This window comes from Vombatus ursinus, unplaced genomic scaffold, assembly GCF_900497805.2.
Source record: "Vombatus ursinus unplaced genomic scaffold, bare-nosed wombat genome assembly UNPS02013930.1, whole genome shotgun sequence".
Classification (NCBI taxonomy): domain Eukaryota; kingdom Metazoa; phylum Chordata; class Mammalia; order Diprotodontia; family Vombatidae; genus Vombatus; species Vombatus ursinus.
The window spans coordinates 213418-230961 of NW_020953708.1; the positions used below are offsets into that span (position 1 = coordinate 213418).

Consider the following 17544-nt stretch of genomic DNA (forward strand, 5'->3'; position numbering starts at 1 on the left):
GTGCTTGCGGTCACTCATAGACCAGAGCACAGGCCAGGAAAAGAGTAAACACCTCACCCTTGATCATACCACCTTGGAAGAACTGAAAATTTACAGGTCCTTAGAAGTATCTCTGAAAACAGCTGCACAAAACCCCCCCAAGCTTGGGATAGTACATTCTCCACACTGGAAGCAGACCCCTACCTTAACAAAGAGTTTTATTTATAACTTAAGTAATTGGCTGGGAACATGAGCAAACTGCGCAAAAAAAACAAAACAAAACACCATAGACTCTTTCTTTGGTGATAAAGATCAAAATATACAACCAGAAGAAGACAACAAAGTCAAAGCTCCTACATCCAAAACCTCCAAGAAAAATGTGAATCAGTCCCAGGCCATGGAAGAGCTCAAAAAGGATTTTGAGAAGCAAATAAGAGAAGTAGAGGAAACACTGGGAAGAGAAATGAGAGTGATGCAAGAAAATCATGAAAAACAAGTCAACAGCTTGCTAAAGGAGACCCAAAAAAATACTGAAGAAAATAACACCTTAAAAAATAGCCTAACCCAAATGGCAAAAAGAGGTCCAAAAAACCAGTGAGGAGAAGAATGCCTTCAAAAGCAGAATTGGTCAAATGGAAAAGGAAGTCCAAAAGCTCACTGAAGAAAATACTTCCTTAAAAATTAGAATGGAGCAATTGGAAGCTAGTAACTTTATGAGAAATCAAGACATTGTCTTCTATTTTTTTCATTGTTTTGGTTTTGTTTTACAATGTGAAATATCTCACTGGAAAAACAACTGACCTGGAAAATAGATCCAGGAGAGACCATTTACAAATTATTGGACTATCTGAAAGCCATGATCAAAAAAAGAGCCTAGACATCATCTTTCAAGAAATTATTAAGGAAAACTGCCTTGATATTCTAGAACCAGAGGGTAAAATAGAAATGGAAAGAATTCACTGATCACCTCCTGAAAGAGACGCCCAAAGGAAAACCGCTAGGAATATTGTAGTCAAATTCCAGAGTTCCCAAGTCAAGGAGAAAATATTGCAAGCAGCCAGAAAGGAACAATTCAAGTATTATGGAAACACAATCAGGATAACACAAGATTTAGCAGCTTCTATATTAAGGGACCAGAGGGCTAGGAATATGATATTCTGGAGGTCAAAGGAACTAGGATTAAAACCAAGAATCACCTACCCAGCAAAACTGAGTATAATCCTTCAGGGAATGCCTCAAACCCACTCATTCCTCCTCCTCATCTCCTGGTTTCCCTGGCTTCCTTCAGGGCCAGCTAAAATCTCATCTCCCTTCAGCAAGTCTTTTCTCATCCACCTTAATCCTCAAACTGACCTTCTGCTGATTAACTCCAATTTATCCTGTTTGTATCTTGTTTGTACATAATTGGTTGCCTGTTGTTGTCTCCCCCAGCTGACTGAGCTCCTTGAGAGCAGAGATTGATTTTTCCTTTATATTGCCATCACTTAGCAAAGTGCCTGGCATACAGAGGGTGCTTAATAAATGCTTGTTGACTTCCCTCGAATAACAGTGAATGCATGAGAATATGGGTGGAAAGTTGCTAGGTTTGTATAAAAATAAGCCAGCATTTGTCATTCTCAAAAAATAAACCAGTTTTGTTTCTCCAATGTGAATATGGGAGAGAGAGTGAAGAATTCTGGATAGATTTGGAATGTCAATGAATCCCACTTGTTTATCTCCCTCACACCCAAATCCCCTATCGAGATTACTTTCTCAGCTCTCTGCCCAGCCTGGTTTGGAATGAATGTGTGAATTAGGATGGGTGTGAGGATTAGAGCCAGCTGAGCTCAGCCCTACCAAGGTGGCAGTCACTGTTCTGACCTAAGGTTAAGCAGCTGTGCCCCTGCGCTAAGGCAGCAAACTTTCCCTGGAGGTTTTTGTCCAGAGCTGGAGCACTGTGAGAGGCCAGCTGTAACAGTGTTGATAGTAGTACAGTCCGGCATCTTCAGCCTCCACGCTGCTGATTGTGAGAGTGGACTGTGCCCCAGACCCATTGCCACTGAACCAGGCAGGGACCCCAGAGTGCAGGATGGCAGCAGCACAGATCAGGAGCTTGGGAGACTGTCCTGGTGTCTGCTACCATCACGCTAAATTATTGCTAGTGCCCTGACTGGGTTTGCAAGAAGTAGTGACTTTCTCTCCTGGAGAAGCAGACAGGGAAACTGGAGTCTGAGTCATTGCAATCTGCCCTGTGGTATCTGTAAAGAAAAGGAAAAGCCAGAAGTTACCGAGAGTTAACCAGCTTTCCCTCTACTAAGTTGGATAAAACCAGCTAGACTGAAATTACCAGTATTGGACACTTGAATAAACAAGAACATTTTAAAATCTCATGCATATATTCTGAATTATCTAAGATGAAAACAAGCATGTTAATGATCTCACAGGCCCTCTGTGTGTTCTGTCCTTCCTCACCTGGGAGCCAGAGCAGTAAGAGGAGGCAGAGGGGCTAAGCCAGGGACACCATCTCCATGTGGTGTTCTCTCTGGGCAGGGCCGTGACAGGTCCCACTGACAAGGGCTCTGAGCACAAGGAACAGGCTGTGGGTTGGGGAGCAGATGCAAAGCAGCTTGGACTTTGGGCTTGCAGCTCGGAAGGCTGCTCAGTTTCTGAGGCCAATGACACGGTCAGTTCCTCTTCCAGTTAGAAGAGGGAGGCACATTCAGCCTCAAAGCTATTTGTCTCCCCTGATTATCAAGAGGACAGAATTACCTCGTTGTCTGCTCAGACTCAGGAAACAGTAGCTATAGAAGAGGGGAGAAAACATTCCATGGGTCTTTTCATCCATCTCTTTCCTGATCTGGCCTTTCCTTCAGGCAACCTGGCATATGCATTGTGTCTTAAATACTCCTCAAGCATTCCTACTTCCCCTCTTTTACTCACTTCCGCAGATTAGCCTCATATTTTCATAGAAATACTTCTAGTAAAGGCATACACAATTTAAACGATGTCCCCATAAAGTTGACACTTCAGAAAAACATTACAAAGTAAACCAAATACCTAAGAAGTTCTTTGTATCTATAAACCCAGTGCTCAGCTATAAGAAAGATATTCAGTTTCTTCCAAGAGCCTACTTTGGTACCTACCCCAACTATCCAACTGCCTCATCAGCTTCCAGCCTAGATGCACTCAAGGGGTGCATACATTCCTCACTGTGAGCGGGACTGACACTGAAGGGCAAGTACTTTCAAGAAAAACTGCCCATGGGAATGACAAGAGCCTATCTTTCCCTAGGATGGGCATCCCTGAGCTGTACCACAGATTATCTCGTTAGATATTTGAACAGGGAATCCAGGAGAGTTGAGGCATCAGAACTTGAGTTTTGCTGTCCAAGTATCCCTCTCCTACTTCCTAAAATAGATGTGACTATGGATGGTTATCAGCAGTCGGGCAGCCCAATGAAAGAGGGGTGGCAAGCTGCTCTCTGAATTTCTGTTCTAAGAGACAAGGGGAAAAAAGCAAAACCTACCTTATTAAGTAGATTAAATTATTCAGAGGAACAATTTCACAAAAGAAAGGATAGAGCTGGAAAGGGCCTTAGAGATCTTCTAGGGCTACATCTTTATTTTACAGAAAAGTAAACTGAGACTCGGAGAGCTTAACTGGCTCCACTATGGCCACACATAAGATGTAAACAACTAAGAGGAGCTCAATTTTTAGAAATCTTTTATTTTTTTAATTCTGAATTTAACACGGAATAATATTAATATGTCTAAATAGTAGAAAACCAAGAGTATTATACACAAGATCGTTAATCAGTTATTTTTTAGTTTTTTTTTATTTTTAGGCAATTGGAGTTAAGTGACTTGCCCAGGGTCACACAGCTAGTAAGTGTCAAGTGTTTGGTCTGAGGCAGGATTTGAACTCATTAGGGCCACTGCTCTGTCCACTGTGCTACCTAGCTGCCCCTGTTAATCAGTTATTTGCAGCTTGATTTTCTTTTCAAAGATAGAAAAATAGATGGACAGATAGATAATAGTTGGATAGATAAATAGATGATAGGTGGAGAAATGAATAAGTGATGGATGGATAGACAGACAGATGGAGATAAGTTCAACATGTAGCTTTCAAAGCTGTCCAGCTTATTTGTGATTCCCTCTGGCCTGTCTTCCCTTCTGTGCATTAAAATGTTTGAATGATGCATTTTGTTTCTTTTTCTTCCTTTCCTCTTGTTCCTTTCTCTTTTTTGATGACCTATCCCCAGCTACTCCCTCCCCTAAATCCCATCTCCTTTCCACCCAAAATTCTTCAAATTCCTCCAGATACACATCTCTAAACATGCGTGTATTAGTTTGCATCCTGAGTCTATCACCACTCTATCGGAAGGTGGATAGCATCCTTCATTCCCAGTCCTTTACAATCATGACTTGCCATTGAAGAATGCAGAGTTCTCAAGTTTTTCAAAGTTGTTTTTCTTTTCAGTGTTGCTATTAAGTAAATGAGTCTCCTTGTTCTGCTTGCTTCACTCTGCATCAGTTCATATGGGTCTCTCCAGGTTTCTCTAAAGCCATCTCTTTAGACATTTCTTAGAGTTCCGTAATATTCCATTACATTTATATATAATAATTTGTTCAGCCATTCTCAATCAATAGTTTCCAGTCCTTTGCTACTACCAAAAAACTACTACACATATTTTTGTACATAAGTGTCCTTCTCTCTTTTAAAAAATTACATTTAAGTATAGGCCTAGTAGTCACTAGGTCAAAGGAGGGTATGTACAGTTTAGTGACTTTGGGAAAGTAGTTTCAAATTGCTTTCTAAAATATCTGGACCATAGCTGGATCATAGCTCCACTAAGGAGTTCTTGTACCTCTTTTTCCCTAGCCCCTCCATCAATTCTCATTGTCCTTTTTTGTCATCTTTGCCAGCCTAATGAGTTAGAACTTCAAAGATAATTATGATTTGTATTCCTCTTAACATTAATGATTTGGAACATTTGTGGCAGCTAAGTGGTACAGTGGGTAGCATGCTTTACATTGAGATAGGAAGACAGGGGTTTGAATCGGGCCTTACATACTTCCCAGCTATGTGATCTAGGCAAGTTACTTAGCCTCTGTTTTCCTCCGTTTCCTCATGTGTAAAATGTGTCTAATAATAACACTTACTTCCCAGAGTTGTTGTGAGATTTACATGAGATAATAATTGCAGAGTGCTCAACACAATGCTTGGCACAAGGTAAGCACTGTATAAATGTTGGCTATTACTGTTGTTCACACAATTGATGATATCTTGGATCTGTTCCTTTGGAAATTACCTGTTCATCTTTTGACCATTTGTCTATTGGGAAATGGCTCTTACTGAGGCAGTGAGTTGAGTGGCAGACTTGGAATCAGACAGACCTGAGTTTTCATCCAGCCTCAGATACTTCCCAGCTGTGTGACCCTGGACAAGTCACTTAAACTCTCTCAACCTTCATTTTTGTCATCTGTAAAATAGGGTAAATAATAGCATCCATTTCAAAGGATTCTTGTCAAAGATCAAATGAGATATCATATGTAAGACACTTGGATTATTTTTTTTAAGTGACCGACTTTTTTTCTTTATCTCTCCACTACTCCCTCCCCCAATAAGGCAAATTAAATGTTTTGCTGACTTCCCTCAAGTCTCAGCTGAAGTCCCAAGAAGACTTTACTGGTGCCTCTTCATCGTAGTTCCTTCCCTCTGAGATTACTCTCACTTTATCCTGTATATATCATGTTGGTACAAAATTGTTTGCATGTTGCCACCCCCTGCCCCATTCAACTGTGAGCTCCTTAAGAGCAAAAACTCCTTTTTGCCTTTCTTTATGCCCCCAGTGCTTAACACAGAACCTGGCACATAGCAGGCACTTGATAAATGTTTATTGAATGAATGCATGCAGGAGCACTGTAGAAGACTTGATGTAGTCCTGTTGACATGAGTAATGTACAACATCATCACTCTCCACACTGTTAGTGGGGAGCCATACCACTGACTGAGGCAGGCAGGGACCTCAGATTCAGCAGCATTCAGTAATGGCACAGAAAGTTCCTAAGACATTAGGAAGGGAGACAGTGGGGGTAACTGAGAACTAGGGTTTGATGAGGCTTCACTTATATTAGGACAAGGGGGCAAGGGATTCCAGGTGATAGGACAATGTAGAGATGAAGTGATTACCTATGGGGTCAGACTATGAGGGGAGCAAAGTGAACCCAGAGTCAGGGTAATGAACTGGGCAACAGAGAGGGATTGAAGAAATTGAGTTCATGGTAAGAAAAAAGAACAGATAGATACGGACCTGTGAGGCAGAAGGAGAGATAAGAAAAATATTCTATTTCATTTATCTGTATCACTTATTCTATTCCATTTCACTTATCAGTCCCATTTTATCAAGTCTCAGTCATACCTATAAGGTTGAATTTGCCTGCTTGCCTTAACACCTCTTGTTTCCCTTGCTTGCCCAAAGTGTGCTTTGTAGACTTACATAGGCACAGTTCAGGCTGTGGGTTTCTTTGCTGGATCCTTTCCTGGATTTGGTCTCCTGGGATACATGGGTTACTCCTTCAATTCCTCTTGATGAAATTTACCTAGCTGGATTGTAAACAAATTTTTTTTGCTTCCATCCTTTTAAAGCTTGTAGCACATTAGACATATATAGTTCCACCAACTCACATTAAATGTAAATCCTTGATCAAGAGCCTATCATTACTGCTTTTAGTCATTACTGCTGAGGTCAAGCATTCCATACCCCATTCTGAGACACCATTTTATTTACCAGCTGTTCACCTCCCCCCATGCCAATACCCTTCTTTGACTCTTCATATCTTGCCTTATAGAAGTAGCATTGATGAAAACATTACTCCTCAGATTAATATGGTTGACAAAAAAAGAAAATGACAAATTCTGGGGGGGCTATTGCACAATTTACTTTAATGCTTTGTTGGTAGAATTGTGAACTGGTTCAGCCATGCTGGAAAGCAATTTGTAATTATGCCCAAAAAGCTATTAAACTGTGCATACACTTTGATCCAGCAATACCACTACTAGTTTTATATCCCAAAGAGATCAAAGAAAAAGGAAAAGGACTCATAAATACAGAAATAGTTACAGCACCTCTTTTATGGTAGCAAAAATTTGGAAACTGAACGGGTGTCCATTGATTGGGGAACGACTGAATAAGTTACAATATATGAATGTGATGGAATATTTGAAGGAATTGAAGGGATTAGAGCAGCAAGTGGTAGTGAGTATTGAAGCAATTGAGTGAACCATACTGATTGCATCTTCTGATTCAATTCTGGAGCTAGCTGAATTCCCTTTCTATTTTATTATGTTGTTATTTCAGTCATTTTTCAGTCTTGTCCCATTCTTTGTGACCTCATTATGGGGTTTCTTGGCAGAGATACTGGAGGGGTTTGCCATTTCCTTCTCCAGCTCATTTTATAGATTAGGAACTGAGGCAAACAGGGTTAAGTGATTTGCCCAGGGTCACACAGCTAGTAAATGTCTAAGGCAGGATTTCAACTCAGGAAGATGTCTTCCTGATCCCAAGTCCAGTGTTCTATCCACGGCACCCCCTAGCTGCCCTTTCAGTTACAGATCTAGTCCAGTTTCTATCCTGTGAGAAAACTCTATTCAATTGTGAGAATTCAGAGAAAATCTTACTGTATTGTTTGAATCGAGCCCTGCATGGCTGGGAAAACAGACCACCTCCACTTTTGCTTACAGTCCGTTAACCAAGGACCTACATTATGCTGACCAGAAACCCAGTCAAATCCAGATTGGTGCAAGGGTTTTTCTCACAGTTGTACATCTCAAACAATCCATATGTCTTATCTGAAAACTGACTCCATATTGATCAGTGAGTTATTGTTTTTATGTTCCTTTGATTGTTTGCAGACACTTGGAGGGAGAGGAGAGTGGAAGAGGGAAGAGACCCACCCAAAGGGAATCTATAGAAATAGATTGTGGGAAGATGCTCCATGGCCTTAAAATCAATATTCTATCTGGTTGCATGGAAGACTAGCTAACTTTTTTTTGTAAAGTGCTTTGGACATAAAGAGCATTATAATGAAATGCCCCTGGAATGAATTCCATTAATGATTTCTATTTCTAACAGAAATGGGTGGGAGATGGAGGAGGGAGTTTTGGAAATGATAATTAGAAAATCAGTTAGACAAGGCTCCAGCTACTCATGATTATATTGTTTTGGGTGGCATTGCCCTTCATTTGCTATCAGCTATCAGGTTTCCAACCAGCTCCAAAGTTCCTACCCCATCTGCTTCCTACAGCTCCCAACTCCCATCGTCCTTTGGTCTTTCCTTCTATCTGGGAAAACTATACTTCCCATTACTCTTTTTACTAATAATGGACTATACGTTCCCCACCCCTATTTGGTGGTGGTGGGGAATGATTTAAGGTAGGTTCATGAACAACCAATAAATGAATGTCTACTTATATTCCACAGTGAGTCAGAGTCTGTATATATTACATATTAATAAAGGCCAGCTTGGAAGGCCATCTCCATTTCTTCCTTTCCCTCTCCCTGACTACTGCAAGGATTCTTGTTGGTGAGGCTCCCATCTATTCTGCTTTCCTACTACCCTTAGTTCCCCTTCCCCAATTCCTCTTGTGTGGGTGGAGAGTATGATCTGTGGTAACACGGGGATTTGGCCTACCACTGCCATTCCTTTGAATTTATTTTTCCCACTTATTCTCTTTATATTTATATTGTATGTAATGGTGGCATACACATATTCCATTTTAGGAGGTCTGGACATGCTGTAGGCCAGGGATAGGAAACTTAGGCCTCGAGGCCACATGTTGCCTTCTAGGCCCTTTGACTGAATCCACACTTCACAAAACACATCCCATTAATAAAAGGATTTGTTCTGTAAAACTTAGGCTCAGTCAAAAGGCTGCGCCCAAGGACCTAGAAGGTCACATGTAGCCTTGAGGCCGCAGGTTCCCCGCTCCTGCTCTAGACCCTCAGTATAGAAGTTTTTAATTTAAAATTTCAGTTTTTTTTTTCAGTTTTACTTTTAGCAATCATTTTTTCTTCTCCCTCCTCCTCCTCTCTCCCTCATTGAACAAAAGACAAGAAAAATAAAACCTTTGTAACACATACCTAAAGTTCAGTAAAATAAGTATTCACTTTTGTCAAATAAAAGAAGTCTTATTCTGCATTTTAAATTAATCATCTCTCTGAAAGGAGATGGGTAGCATGCTTATCTTCAGTCCTCTTGAATCATGGTACAATAGGGAAATGGGCTTAGGACAATAATTTACAAAAGAGTTGTCCATCTCTATGAGTGCAGGTAACCTCCAAATTGTGACTTCCCTATAAGGATGAAATCACAGGTCCAGATCAAAACAGACACACAGGCAATCTCTCTTCTTTCCAACACATTCTCTATATAATTAGCAAATTGATATTCTTAAATCATAGTTCAGACTATGTAATTCTATTTTAGGGCTTCAGTAGCTTTCCAACATTAACTCCTCTGTTAAAGCCCACCAGATTGTGACTCCAGTCTGTTTTTAAAAGCTATTATTTTAAAAGCTATATTGCCTGCCTGCCAAGAGGTGCGAAGATGCCTCAAAATCTTTGAAAAGGGGGTGGAAGACAGCAGCAGCTCCAGACACTGAGCCTACTAGGACACTTGTGGTTGAGCGGATGGGCATGCTAGAACAATGGGTTTTTAAGTGATAATTTGTAGACCATTTCCAGTTCTTTAAGGCAGAAAAGACCAGGTGACTTTCTTCCAGAATTGGTCAAGTGACTGCAGAACCAGCTTCTGGCGAGTGTGTCCTTCTATTACCCTGGAGCCCAAGCTTGGCCCTCCACAAATTGGCCCTCATTGCACTTAGCACCCATCTGGCTACAATTGGCAGACAGATTAGTGGGTTCATAGAGGGAGGCACAAATCTTAGGCTTTTCTTCTCTGCTACAGAAAGATCCAAATCATAGAGTTCAATAATCTGTTCCATGTTGTGGGTGCATTCCAATCTTTTTTTTTTTTTATTAACCATTCTTAGTGAAAAATTATTATTTATTTTTAAGATTCTTTTTAAAAATTTTGAGTCCCATATTTTCTCCCTCCCTCCAGCTCATCCTCCACCCATTGAGAAGGCAAGCAATATATCAATTATGCATGTGAAATAATGCAAAAATATATCTATATTAGCCGTCACAAAAAAGCAAGAAAAATAAAGAATATGAAAAAATTAATTTACACCGAGGTCACTAAAAAATCAATTTACTCTGAGTTCACTATTTCTTTCTCTGAAGGTGAATAGCATTTTTTATCATGAGTCCTTTGAAATTGTCTTAAATCACTGTTTGGATCAGAGGAGCTAAGTGTTTCATAATTAATCATGATTACAATATTGTTGTAATGGTAAACAATGCTCTCTCAATTTTGCCTCAATTCATATAGGTGTCCTCAAGTTTTTCTGAAACCATCCTCCTCATCATTTCTTATTGCTTAAGAGTATTCTGTCACAATCATATACCACAACTTGTTTAGCCATTTGCCAATTGATGAGCATCCCCACAATTTCCAATTCTTTGCCACTACAAAGAATTACTATAAATATTTTTGTACATATAGGTCATTTCCCTTTGATCTCTTTGTGATATAGACCTAGTATTGGTATTACTAGGTCAAAGGATATGCGCAGTTTTATAGCCCTTTGGGCATAGTTCCAAATTGTTCTCCAAAATGGTTGGACCATGAAGAACTCCACCAAAATCACATTAGTGTCCCTATTTTTCACATCTCCTCTAGAATTTATCCTTTACTTTTTCTGTTATATGAGGCAATCTGATAAGTGTGAGGGGGTACCTCAGAGCTGTTTTCATTTGCATTCTCTAATCGATAGTGATTCACAGCATTTTTTTTTTCACATGACAATTGATAGCCTTGGTTTCTTCTTCTGAAAACTCCTTCTTCATATCCCTTGACCACAAAGACATTTCCATTGTGGTCAAGTGAATCTTATTCACCCTTTTCTGTGTCATTAATTAGATGATGAGACATTTGGCTACCGTAAGAGTTATAATTACTCCTGCCATTTACCTGCCTAAAATGTTCACTTTTGATTATTGCACTTTAGAGAAACTAAGAATGGTCATTGAACAATCTCACCCAAAACAAATGAACTATGTGGTGCTGGGCAGTTGTGATTGGACACGCTCACCACTCCTTAAAGGACCCATCTCTGACTTCTGTTCTAACTATATCCTCCTCTTCTGCTCCTCCACCGTATTCTTCTTCAACTATAATAAGAGATCTAACCACTTTCAAACAAGAAGGACTGACTGCTGCTGGTTTTCCTCTAGCCTAGTCTAAAAATATGATACGCTTAAGACTCTATCTTTTTACACCAGAAATTGCCCAATATGAAAGAAGAGATAAAGAAAAGAGGAAACCTAGGTAGAAAACTCAGGCAATCTTGGTCACTGTTCAAATACCTCCAGCTCCTTTTTGAGCCTTACCACAAAACCTCAGGGAATGTGCATGCTTTTATTGCCTCAAAAAGGGGAGGGGCATTTAGTAGAGATGGCAGAAAGAAAAAAGGGGACTTACAGTATAAGGATAAAAATGGGATGCTGGGAGGATCTAAACAGAAATTTAAAGCATGAGATCATGGGGGTGTGTGTCATATCTGTACTTTGGGCTAATCTATGCTGGCAGGTGCTTCCTCGTTCAGTTTTGTCTCCAAGTTAGCAACAAACTGTCCCACTTAGAGAAGCACTCTAATGTGTTAAGATTAAGTCTTCTAGTAGTTGTCTTGCCTTGGAACTGCAGCATTTGTTGAATGTGAATATTAAGCTTGGAGAAGCTTGGAGAGGGTAAGTCTATGATCAGTCCAGCACTCTGCACCACACATCACCTTCATCACGGTCACATCCCGTCTATTCTCCTTACAATGATGTAATCTATTAAATGCCAATGTTTGCTGTGAGGGTGCATCCACACAGTTTTATTGCATTTAGGTAAGTGGAAAACAGTGTTGCTGATGAGAAGGTAATGAGATGCACGTCTTCAGTAGTAGGGGACTATTGTTGTTGCTGTTTCTGACTCCATTCCTCCCAAGCACTCCCTGCCATGTCTGATTGTGCCTACTCTTGCATTAAAGTCACCCAGAATTATAAGCCTGTCCTCTTTTGGCACATGGATGATGAGGGTCTCCAGGTCTTCATAAAAAATTTCTTTAACCTCATCAGGGTTTGTCATGGTGGGAGCATAGGCACTGCTGATGGTGGCGTGATGCCTTCCTGCAAGTGACAATCACATTGTCATGAGTCTGTCATTTACTTCTTTGGGTAGACATACAATCTTCTTGACTAGATTAGTTTTGATTGCAAAACCTACACCAGCTTCACGGCATTTCCCTTCATGTGGCCACTCCAGAAAAATGTATATCTAGTTTTGATTTTAATAAGCTGGCCTTCATCTGCTAGCCTTGTTTCACTCAGGGCTGATATTTGGATGTGATACTTGCTGAGTTCTTTCACAACAAGAGCTATTCTTCTTTCAGGCAGACTGGATTTTGTGTTGTCCATAAGTGTGCACAGATTCCATGTACCAATGGTGAACAGAATCATCTTTGCAAAATTTCTTGTACTTTTTTTTTTGTGTGTGTTTTGACCACGGAGTGGTCCCCACACCAGGAAGTGAGGAGTGCAGTCCTTAAAAAAGGATGCTCTGACACCCAAAGGACTGTCATATCTCACTACTGCTTCAGCCCAGTGAGAATGACCCTATAGCCTGGGCCACCTGTGTGCAGGGTCATGACTACAGCTCCCAGCGCATCTGTACCTCCTGCTTTGTTACTTGCCTGTCACCACAGGACTTTGAAGTAGGAAAAAGTGGTAAAATGGTATGAGTGTTGTCTTTTAATTTGTGCATAAATTGGATTTCAATGAGGCAGAGTTGCTCATAGTGGTCAGCCCCACTTTCTCTTCCAGAGTCATCAGAGTCCAGCGGCAAGACAAAAGTGAAGACAACTAGAGATGGCTTGGAATGCAGTGGATGACCTTAATGTCTAACTAAACTCTAAGGTATCCATAGCACCTGCTTTAGCCACCTTTGTGGCTGTTGGAACAAATTGTTATCATCTACCTATTCCTCTGGGAGAAGTCTTCATATGCTTGGGATAAACACCTACCTAACTCACTTAAGGGTTTGAAACCCCTTGGTTGCCCTCAATCTGGTTTAACCCATCTGCCAAAATGGTTTACTGGAGTGTGGCCACTGTTCATGCTACAGCTTCTTGGAGCCACAGGTGAAGTTGGGTGAATTAGGTGGATGCCAAAGGTGGAAAGCTGCCCTGAAAATGTCTTGGCAGCCCTCACACCAGAGGTATTAGTTTTCTCTGAATACACCCTACATTCTGGGCTACTAGGGTATATAGGCACTTGAATATTGCATTTCCTTGAACACAAGTAATTTCTTCCTTTTGCATGTGCCATTGTCTCTGTAAGTCTAGCTTAAGGAAGGGAACTGCTCCAAACAGATTTTGTCAACATGCCAGCCATAGATAGTAAGAGTTTAGTCACCAAAGCACTCCCAAGGCATGGGAACTTATTTTTGTTTGGCTACCACAAAATTAAGATGGAGATAGCAGGAGAGACTTATTGCCTTTCCTGAATCATTTGTAAGTCAACCAGTACCAGTAATAATCAAACATCTTATGGTTGGCCTTGTATAAATTGTCAAACTCTGTAATTATTGCTATTGCCCCATTGCTAATTTAATTTCAATGGATGATGATCAGTCCTGATTACATCAATTTGGCTTATACATGGTGATTCATTGGAGACATGTCTCCAAAGAACCAAAGGAAAAAATGAGAAATTGAAAATTGATACCCCACTTTATTTTGTATTTTTTTAATAAGCCTTAGTCAATTTGTTATGTATTCATGATGAACCCACTATATATTGGTTGGCCCCCTCATTGTGTGAGTCTGAGCTCCCTTAAGCCTGTAACTTCAGTTGCCTATTATAAAATTTGAAAACTGATATTCCATGATTGATTGAGAATTGTATGTAATCAGTGTATCTAATCAATATTTGTCAATCAAATTCAGACTTGATTGTGTAGGTCCTGTTAGTAAAATTTGTGAAAATGTGACTTCCCTATACCTATGGGCTATAATCCAACCACAAAATCCCAATCTGTTACTTTCCCTAACCATGAGGAGAGATAAATTAATCTGATCACAGGGTGTTTGCCCACCAGGTGCTTTTCTAGGGGATGTGAGTCAATTTGGTGATAAGCTGTACTTATCATGGGATTCTCAAGAGAATGTTAGTCAATTCTGTTTGGGTTTTTTTCCCTGTTGCCCTGGGTTATGGAAGACTTATGTAAACCCTCCCTCTAAGTCAAGTCAAGCATGGCCTATCCTCCATCTCTGGGTCAAGTCAATCACAGTCTCAGATGTCATTTGTATCATTGGACAATTTTTGTAACCTAGATAATCTGTACCTTTTCAACTGTATAAGAACTGCTCTGTCAGATAGATCCTTGACTATTGAGGGGTCTTGGATTCAATTTACTGATATTTGTTAGCCATACTAATAAACTGATCATGCCCAGAGCTTTGTGCCCCAGTTTCCTTTATCAAAGATTTTTATCTCAACAATGGAAGGCCTACCCACACTATTTACTTTCACGAGGAATCCTTCCAGTATGAATTCTCTCATGGTAAGTTGTATCATCAGCTTGAAGGTCTTCCCACATTCATAAGGTCTCCCTTTTGTATGAATGTTTTGATGTTGAATAAGATCTGAACTATAGTGAAAAGTCTTCCTATACTCCTTGGACTCTATTTGAGCAATGGATCAAGTGGAGTAGGATCCAGTCAGAAAATGTGGATGGTGATACACAGCTCTGGGAAGCAGTATGTCTCAAAGCATTGCCCTGAAATTACAGTTGGCCTTCATGGACATCATGCCTAAAGTCCAAGGTCTCTCAAGTGTCATACAAGACAAGCTCCAATAGGCCTGTTATGACACGCAGGAGCTTCATACACCCTTTTCCCTAACTAATGGGTTTGAGGAGCTAGACAAGTATCATCTGACCCAGAGTCGATTTAAGCTGACCCAAGCCCAGGGACATATAAAAAAATTGTTTTGTTTCTTAGAAGGTAGTATTCTTTCTGGTTGGATTATAGGACCACTTTCCCCCTCTGAATATCCTTTCGAGCGGTGATAGCACTCCTTAAAGAAAAAACAGATCTTGGATTGTGATGTGGAATGATACTTCTAAATTCCTGGCAAGCAGTCTTGTGCTGGTTTATAGTTACTTTTTGGATTATGAGAATAAAGTTGCATTGAAAATTAAAAAAAAAATCCCCCCCCATCACTGCCTTGTTGTGGAGGAGGGGTTTGCATAGCTCAATGAAACTGTAAGGTATGCCATGCACAGTAATGCAAGATGGACAGGTTGCAGTGGAGAATTCTGACAAAAGGTGATCCATTGGAGAAGGAAAGTCAGGCCACTCCAAGATTTTTGCCAAGAAAACCCCGTGGACAGTACTAAAATGATAAAAGTGAAGAACTCATAAGATGAACCCTCAGGTCAAAAGGTATCCCAAATTCTACTGGGGAACAGTGGAGGCCAACTACGAGTAGCTCCAGTACTAAATGCAGCAGCCGGGCCAAAGATGAAAGAAGGTTCAGCTGTGGATGAGTCTGGTGATGAAAGGAAAGTCCAATGTCGTAAAGATCAATATTGTATAGAACCCTGGAACGCAAGACCTATGTACCAAGGTAAGCTGGATGGGGTCAAACAGGAGAGGGAAAGATAAAACATACAACACCCTGAGGGTCAGTGAAGTTAAATGGGGAGGAATTGAGTGAATTTAATTCAGGTGATTGTGAGTAAAATATGGATTAGTTCTATGTTCTATATGTATTAATTCTACACTGATCAGTTCTATGAAGACCCATAACATCATTTAGAAATAACACTGATAAAACATGTCACATTTCTCAAAGGAGATTGGAATGCTAAAGTAGGAAATCAAAAGATAATTGGAGTAACATGCAAGTTTGGCCTTGGAGTACAAAATGAAGTAGGGCAGAGACTAATAGATTTTTGTCAAGATAACTCACTGGTCATAGCAAATGCTTTTATTTTTCAACAACCCAAAAGGTGACATCACTAGATGGTCAATATGGAAATCAGACTAATTATATACTTTGCAGCCAAAGGTGGAAAAGCTCTATACAGTCAGTTAAAACAAGACCTAGAGCCGACTGTGGCTCAGGTCATGAGCTTCTTCTTCTTCTTTTTTTTTTTTTTTTGACTTTTTGGTGAGGCAGTCAAGGTTAAGTGATTTACCCAGGGTCACATAGCTAGTAAGTGTCAAGTGTCTGAGGCCGGATTTGAACTCAGGTCCTCCTGACTCCAAAGCTGGAGCTCTATCCACTGTGCCACTTAGTTGCCCTAGATAATGAACTTCTTATTGCAAAATTCAGACTTAAATTGAAGAAAATAGGAAAAACCATCAGACCATAGAAATAGGACCTAAATAACATCCCTTATGAAGTAGAAAGGATGAACAGATTCAACAGATTAAATCTTGTAGGGTGCCTGAAAAATTATGGACAGAGATTTGCAATATCATACAGGAGGAAGCAACAAAAAACATTTCAAAGAAAAAAAAGAGTAAGAAAGCCAAATGGCTGTCTGATGAGGCTTTACAAATAGCTGAGGAAAAAAAGTGAAAGTAAAGGAGAAAGAGACAAATATACCCAATTGAATGCAGAATTCCAGAGAAGAGCATGGAGAGCTAAAATTTTTTTTAAATGAGTGGTGCAAAGAAATAGAAAACAACAGAATGGGAAAGACAAGAGATCTCTTCATTAAAATTAAAGATACCAAGGGTAAGTTTTATGCAAAAATGGGCATGATAAAAGACCAAAAGTGTAGTGATTTGGGGTAGCTAGGTGCAGACACATAGCACTTACTAGCTGTGTGACTCTGGGCAAGTCACTTAACCCCAATTGCCTTGCTCTACCCCCCGTTCCCCAAAAAGAGTAGGGATTTAACAGAAGTAGAAGAAATTAAGAAGTGACAAGAATATGCAAAAGAACTAGATAAGAAACTTCTTAAAATCACCAATAATGGTACAGTTGTTAATCTAGAGTCAGACATCCTGGAGAACGAAGGCAAGTGGGCCTTAAGAAGCATTGCTCCGTTTGACCCAGTAACACCACTTCTAGGTCTGTATCCCAAACAGATCATAAAAACAGGAAAAGCACCCACATGTACAAAAACATTTATAGCAACTCTTTCTGTGGTGGCAAAGAATTGGAAATTGAGGGGATGCCCATCAACTAGGGAATGGCTGAACAAGTTGTGGTATATGAATGTAATGGAATACTATTGTACTTTAAGAAATGATGAGCAAGTGGAGTTCAGAAAAACCTGGAAAGACTTGTATGGACTGAGGCTAGGTGAAGTGAGCAGAACCAGGAGAACATCGTACACAGTAACAGCCACATTATGTGATGACTGATTTTGATAGACTTAGCTCTTCTCAGCAATTCAA

The 17544-nt window shown here is 40.1% G+C and overlaps 1 pseudogene; it reads right to left on the reverse strand.

Annotated features, from left to right (window-relative positions):
• LOC114040637 overlaps window positions 1–17544 on the reverse strand; it is a 115098-nt pseudogene that overhangs the window by 75126 nt on the left and 22428 nt on the right.